Genomic DNA, 7,500 nt, shown 5'->3' with positions numbered 1-7,500 from the left:
CCAAGCCAAGAGTGGAGACCCCCACGGTTGAGGCAAGCCAACGATGGCGAATGGAATGGGGGAAGGGGAGAGATCTAGCAAAAGGCCCAGGACAAAGATGGGGGGGGGAAGCTCATTGGAGAGACCCTGTAAGAAAGCGCAATACAAAAGCAAATCGAACAAGGGAGGTAAGCTCACAGGTACGAAGAAAAGGAACCCTTGTGCGCATTGGCGGAGGCAAACTACCCAACCAAGCCAGCAGCAACCAAGCCATAGGGTTGCAAACAGACGTGCAACCCAGTACCCACAAGGGCAGGGGTAAGCCGCCGAGCCTAGCAAGGTAGGTGTGCTCCCAAAACCAAACAACGCACAAAGGGAGCAAACACGGGCAAACAAGTGACGCCATGGCCTACTCGCCCACCGCCCTCTATATTGCCTAACCTTGGCAACCATGGTCCATTCCCCACTATATGCCATGGCCTTGTGCCCATGGTCTTCACAAGACAGCATCCAAGGCGCCTGAAAGGCCAAGGGAGCCCAACCCAGCAATGCCCAGCCAAGGCCAGGCATTCCAGTGCCTACCCGGGCAAAAACGCCCAAAGCATGCCCCATTCGTTAGCCTATCCAGGCAAAAACGCCCAAAACCAGCCCATTCCAGTGCCTATCCGGGGAAAACGCCCAAAGCATGCCCATTCCTTAGCCTATCCAGGCAAAAACGCCCAAAACCAGCACATTCCAGTGCCTATCCGGGCAAAAACGCCCTAAGCCTGCGCATTCCAGCGCCCCGCAGCATGCCACCCTCCTATAGGGTTTGCGCAACCAACCCGCCTAACCACCAGTGGCAACCAAAGGTGCTGTTAGCGACGACTTCTGAAGACGCAACGAGACGCGACGGGTTTGCGCCCAGACGCGACGAGGCGATGCGGGATCTGCGCCCAACCGTGCCTACACCCGCCGACTTGATGCGGGAGCTGCTGGCCCAAGCATGCCTAGCGTGCAAGGCCTGCGTGCAAGGCTAGTGTGCAAGGCTCGTGGGCAAGGCTAGTGCGCAAGGCTAGTGCCCAAGGTCTGTGTGCAAGGCTAGTGCCCAAGGCTAGTGAGCATGGCCTGTGTGCAAGGCTAGTGTGCAAGGCTTGTATGCAAGGCTAGTGTGCAAGGCTGGTGTGCAAGGCTTGTGGGCAAGGCTGGTGCGCAAGGCTAGTTCCCAAGGGTTGTGTGCAAGGCTAGTGCCCAAGGCAAGTGCGCAAGGCTCGTGCCCAAAGCTAGTGCGCAAGGCTTGTGTGCAAGGCTACTGCGATGGGCCAGTGCCCAAGGCTTGTGAGCAAGGCTTGTATGCATGGCTTGTGTGCAAGGCTAGCGTCCAAGGCTTGTGCGCATGGCTTGTGCGCAAGGCTTGTGTCCAAGGCTTTTGTGCAAGGCTCGTGCGCAAGGCTAGTGTGCAAGGCTTGTGCGCATTGGCAGGTAGCCCACCAGCATGCACGATCCAAATGCCACTCACGCGACAACACGGTGCCAAGCCGGGCATGGTGTGCACTCAAAACCAATCAACGGACAGAGGTCATGCGTCATGGGGGGGATCTAGCAAGGCCATGGGGAAGGTCATGGAGGACCTTGGAAGCAAGCGCAAGACGAGAGCGAATCGAACAAGGGGCCAGGACGGGGCCTTGTGCCCATGGTCTTCGCAAGACAGCGTCCAAGGCACCCGAAAGCCCAAGGGAACCCAAACCCGGCCGACACTTGCAATCGCACATGCTCTCTGCAACACACCATCAATGCCGCCCAACGGGGCCAGCACGAGCAGTCCTCCGCGGTCCCCTGGCCCTGCGCACGTTTGTCTTCGAAACCGAGCATCAATGCCACAGAAAGTGCCGGGGCGCCAGCTGGAGCCATCATCCGCGTTGCCATGGCTCGCTTGGCCTTGGCTTGCCAGGCCCCGACACGAGCAATCGCGCATTTTCTTTGCAACCGACCATCAATGCCGCCCAACGGGGCCAGCACGAGCAGTCATCCGCGGTCCCCTGGCCCTGCGCACGTTTGTCTTTGAAACCGAGCATCAATGCCACAGAAAGTGCCGGGGCGCCAGCTGGAGCCATCATCCGACGTGCCATGGCTCTGGTCCCATGGTCTTCGCAACCGAGCATTCGTGACACCCGCGGGGCCAGGACACCAACCCTTCCGACACGAGCATTCGCGCATGTTCTTTGGCCACACAACGGCGCCAGCACGAGCAAAATCATCCGCGGTGCGGTGGCCTTGCACGGCCTTTTGTCTTTGGAACCAACCATCAGTGCCACGGGAAGTGCCGGAGTCCCGGCATCCGCGGTGCCAAGTCATTGCGCCCTTGGTCTCTGCAGCGGGGCATGCCGGGCACTCCCAACCATTGCAAGCAAGCAAGCAAGCAAGAAAGAAAGTAAGTAAGTAAGTAAGTATTACATATAGGGGCGGGACATGCGGGGAGATCTGCGAAACGTGCATTACGGGGCACACGCGTACCTACCGGGGCATACCGACCCCTATTGGGGCACACGTGTGCATATCGGGGCATACCGGGCCTATCGGGGCACACGCGTACATACCGGGGCATACCGAGCCCTACTGGGGCACACGTGCGCATATCGGGGCGTACCAAGCCTATCGGGGCATACGCATGTATCCCAAGGCATACCGAGTCTATCCGGGCATACGCGTTCATACCGGGGCGTAACGGGCCTATCGGGGCATACTTGGGCATATCCGGGCAAAAAATGCCCAAAACTTGCGCAACCTTGGCAACCGTGGTCCATTCCTCTCTATATGCCTAGCCTTGCCAACCGTGGTCCATTCCTCACTATATGCCATGGCCTTGTGCCCATGGTCTTCCCAAGACAGCATCCAAGGCGCCTGAAAGGCCAAGGGAGCCCAACCCAGCAATGCCCAGCCAAGGCCAGGCATTCCAGTGCCTACCCGGGCAAAAACGCCCAAAGCATGCCCCATTCGTTAGCCTATCCAGGCAAAAACGCCCAAAACCAGCCCATTCCAGTGCCTATCCGGGGAAAACGCCCAAAGCATGCCCATTCCTTAGCCTATCCAGGCAAAGACGCCCAAAACCAGCACATTCCAGTGCCTATCCGGGCAAAAACGCCCTAAGCCTGCGCATTCCAGCGCCCCGCAGCATGCCACCCTCCTATAGGGTTTGCGCAACCAACCCGCCTAACCACCAGTGGCAACCAAAGGTGCTGTTAGCGACGACTTCTGAAGACGCAACGAGACGCGACGGGTTTGCGCCCAGACGCGACGAGGCGATGCGGGATCTGCGCCCAACCGTGCCTACACCCGCCGACTTGATGCGGGAGCTGCTGGCCCAAGCATGCCTAGCGTGCAAGGCCTGCGTGCAAGGCTAGTGTGCAAGGCTCGTGGGCAAGGCTAGTGCGCAAGGCTAGTGCCCAAGGTCTGTGTGCAAGGCTAGTGCCCAAGGCTAGTGAGCATGGCCTGTGTGCAAGGCTAGTGTGCAAGGCTTGTATGCAAGGCTAGTGTGCAAGGCTGGTGTGCAAGGCTTGTGGGCAAGGCTGGTGCGCAAGGCTAGTTCCCAAGGGTTGTGTGCAAGGCTAGTGCCCAAGGCAAGTGCGCAAGGCTCGTGCCCAAAGCTAGTGCGCAAGGCTTGTGTGCAAGGCTACTGCGATGGGCCAGTGCCCAAGGCTTGTGAGCAAGGCTTGTATGCATGGCTTGTGTGCAAGGCTAGCGTCCAAGGCTTGTGCGCATGGCTTGTGCGCAAGGCTTGTGTCCAAGGCTTTTGTGCAAGGCTCGTGCGCAAGGCTAGTGTGCAAGGCTTGTGCGCATTGGCAGGTAGCCCACCAGCATGCACGATCCAAATGCCACTCACGCGACAACACGGTGCCAAGCCGGGCATGGTGTGCACTCAAAACCAATCAACGGACAGAGGTCATGCGTCATGGGGGGGATCTAGCAAGGCCATGGGGAAGGTCATGGAGGACCTTGGAAGCAAGCGCAAGACGAGAGCGAATCGAACAAGGGGCCAGGACGGGGCCTTGTGCCCATGGTCTTCGCAAGACAGCGTCCAAGGCACCCGAAAGCCCAAGGGAACCCAAACCCGGCCGACACTTGCAATCGCACATGCTCTCTGCAACACACCATCAATGCCGCCCAACGGGGCCAGCACGAGCAGTCCTCCGCGGTCCCCTGGCCCTGCGCACGTTTGTCTTCGAAACCGAGCATCAATGCCACAGAAAGTGCCGGGGCGCCAGCTGGAGCCATCATCCGCGTTGCCATGGCTCGCTTGGCCTTGGCTTGCCAGGCCCCGACACGAGCAATCGCGCATTTTCTTTGCAACCGACCATCAATGCCGCCCAACGGGGCCAGCACGAGCAGTCATCCGCGGTCCCCTGGCCCTGCGCACGTTTGTCTTTGAAACCGAGCATCAATGCCACAGAAAGTGCCGGGGCGCCAGCTGGAGCCATCATCCGACGTGCCATGGCTCTGGTCCCATGGTCTTCGCAACCGAGCATTCGTGACACCCGCGGGGCCAGGACACCAACCCTTCCGACACGAGCATTCGCGCATGTTCTTTGGCCACACAACGGCGCCAGCACGAGCAAAATCATCCGCGGTGCGGTGGCCTTGCACGGCCTTTTGTCTTTGGAACCAACCATCAGTGCCACGGGAAGTGCCGGAGTCCCGGCATCCGCGGTGCCAAGTCATTGCGCCCTTGGTCTCTGCAGCGGGGCATGCCGGGCACTCCCAACCATTGCAAGCAAGCAAGCAAGCAAGAAAGAAAGTAAGTAAGTAAGTAAGTATTACATATAGGGGCGGGACATGCGGGGAGATCTGCGAAACGTGCATTACGGGGCACACGCGTACCTACCGGGGCATACCGACCCCTATTGGGGCACACGTGTGCATATCGGGGCATACCGGGCCTATCGGGGCACACGCGTACATACCGGGGCATACCGAGCCCTACTGGGGCACACGTGCGCATATCGGGGCGTACCAAGCCTATCGGGGCATACGCATGTATCCCAAGGCATACCGAGTCTATCCGGGCATACGCGTTCATACCGGGGCGTAACGGGCCTATCGGGGCATACTTGGGCATATCCGGGCAAAAAATGCCCAAAACTTGCGCAACCTTGGCAACCGTGGTCCATTCCTCTCTATATGCCTAGCCTTGCCAACCGTGGTCCATTCCTCACTATATGCCATGGCCTTGTGCCCATGGTCTTCCCAAGACAGCGTCCAAGGCCCCCGGAAGGCCAAGGGAGCCCAACCCAGCAATGCCCTGCTATGGCAAGCCAAGGCCAAGCATTCCGGTGCCTATCCGGGCAAAAATGCCATTCCTCTCTATATGCCTAGCCTTGGCAACCGTGGTCCATTCCCCACCATATGCCATGGCCTTGTGCCCATGGTCTTCCCAAGACAGTGTCCAAGGCGCCCGGAAGGCCAAGGGAGCCCAACCCAGCAATGCCCTGCTTTGGCAAGCCAAGGCCAAGCATTCCGGTGCCTAACCTTGGCAACCGTGGTCCTTTCCTCACCATATGCCATGGCCTTGTGCCCATGGTCTTCGCAAGACATCGTCCAAGGCGCCCAAAAGGCCAAGGGAGCCCAACCCAGCAATGCCTTGCTAGGACAAGCCAAGGCCAAGCATTCCGGTGCCTATCCGGGCAAAAACGCCCAAAGCATGCCCATTCCTTAGCCTATCCAGGCAAAAACGCCCAAAATCTGCACATTCTAGTGCCTATCCGGGCAAAAACGCCCACCAGCATGCCACCCTCCTATAGGGTTTGCGCAACCAACCAGCCTAACCACCAGTGGCAACCAAAGGTGCTGTTAGCGACGACTTCTGAAGACGCAACGAGACGCGACGTGTTTGCGCCCAGACGCGACGAGACGATGCGGGATCTGCGCCCAAGAATGCCTAGACCCGTCGACTTGATGCGGGATCAGCTCGCCCAAGCATGCCTAGTGTGCAAGGCCTGTGTGCAAGGCTAGTGTCCAAGGCTAGTGTGCAAGGCTCATGTGGAACGCTAGTGCGCAAGGCTAGTGCCCAAGGCTTGTGTGCCAGGCCCGTGTGCAAGGCTAGTGTCCAGGGCTTGTGTGCATTGCTTGAGTGCAAGGCTTGTGTGCAAGGGTTGTGCGCAAGGCTAGTGTGCGGGGCTTGTGCGCATGGCTAATGTGCACGGCTTGTGTGCATGGCTACCGTGCAAGGCTAGTTTGCATGGCTAGGGTGCAAGGCTCGCATGCGAGGCTAGTGTGCAAGGCTGCGTGCAAGGGAAGCGTGCAGGGCGAGTGTGCGAGGCCACTGTGCACGGCGCCAGCACTAGCGAGCCATCATCCGCGTTGCCATGGCTCGCTTGGCCTTGGCTTGCCAGGCCCCGACACGAGCAATCGCGCATTTTCTTTGCAACCGACCATCAATGCCGCCCAACGGGGCCAGCACGAGCAGTCATCCGCGGTCCCCTGGCCCTGCGCACGTTTGTCTTTGAAACCGAGCATCAATGCCACAGAAAGTGCCGGGGCGCCAGCTGGAGCCATCATCCGACGTGCCATGGCTCGCTTGGCCTTGGCTTGCCGGGCCCCGACACGAGCAATCGCGCATTTTCTTTGCAACCGACCATCAATGCTGCCCAACGGGGCCAGCACGAGCAGTCATCCGCGGTCCCCTGGCCCTGCGCACGTTTGTCTTTGAAACCGAGCATCAATGCCACAGAAAGTGCCGGGGCGCCAGCTGGAGCCATCATCCGACGTGCCATGGCTCTGGTCCCATGGTCTTCGCAACCGAGCATTCGTGACACCCGCGGGGCCAGGACACCAACCCTTCCGACACGAGCATTCGCGCATGTTCTTTGGCCACACAACGGCGCCAGCACGAGCAAAATCATCCGCGGTGCGGTGGCCTTGCACGGCCTTTTGTCTTTGGAACCAACCATCAGTGCCACGGGAAGTGCCGGAGTCCCGGCATCCGCGGTGCCAAGTCATTGCGCCCTTGGTCTCTGCAGCGGGGCATGCCGGGCACTCCCAACCATTGCAAGCAAGCAAGCAAGCAAGAAAGAAAGTAAGTAAGTAAGTAAGTATTACATATAGGGGCGGGACATGCGGGGAGATCTGCGAAACGTGCATTACGGGGCACACGCGTACCTACCGGGGCATACCGACCCCTATTGGGGCACACGTGTGCATATCGGGGCATACCGGGCCTATCGGGGCACACGCGTACATACCGGGGCATACCGAGCCCTACTGGGGCACACGTGCGCATATCGGGGCGTACCAAGCCTATCGGGGCATACGCATGTATCCCAAGGCATACCGAGTCTATCCGGGCATACGCGTTCATACCGGGGCGTAACGGGCCTATCGGGGCATACTTGGGCATATCCGGGCAAAAAATGCCCAAAACTTGCGCAACCTTGGCAACCGTGGTCCATTCCTCTCTATATGCCTAGCCTTGCCAACCGTGGTCCATTCCTCACTATATGCCATGGCCTTGTGCCCATGGTCTTCCCAAGACAGCGTCCAAGGCCCCCG

Source organism: Tasmannia lanceolata, unplaced genomic scaffold, assembly GCF_043159265.1.
Source record: "Tasmannia lanceolata isolate RefF3 unplaced genomic scaffold, GAP_Taslan_0.1 ptg000799l, whole genome shotgun sequence".
NCBI lineage: Eukaryota > Viridiplantae > Streptophyta > Magnoliopsida > Canellales > Winteraceae > Tasmannia > Tasmannia lanceolata.
Note: the sequence above shows the minus strand (reverse complement) of the source record.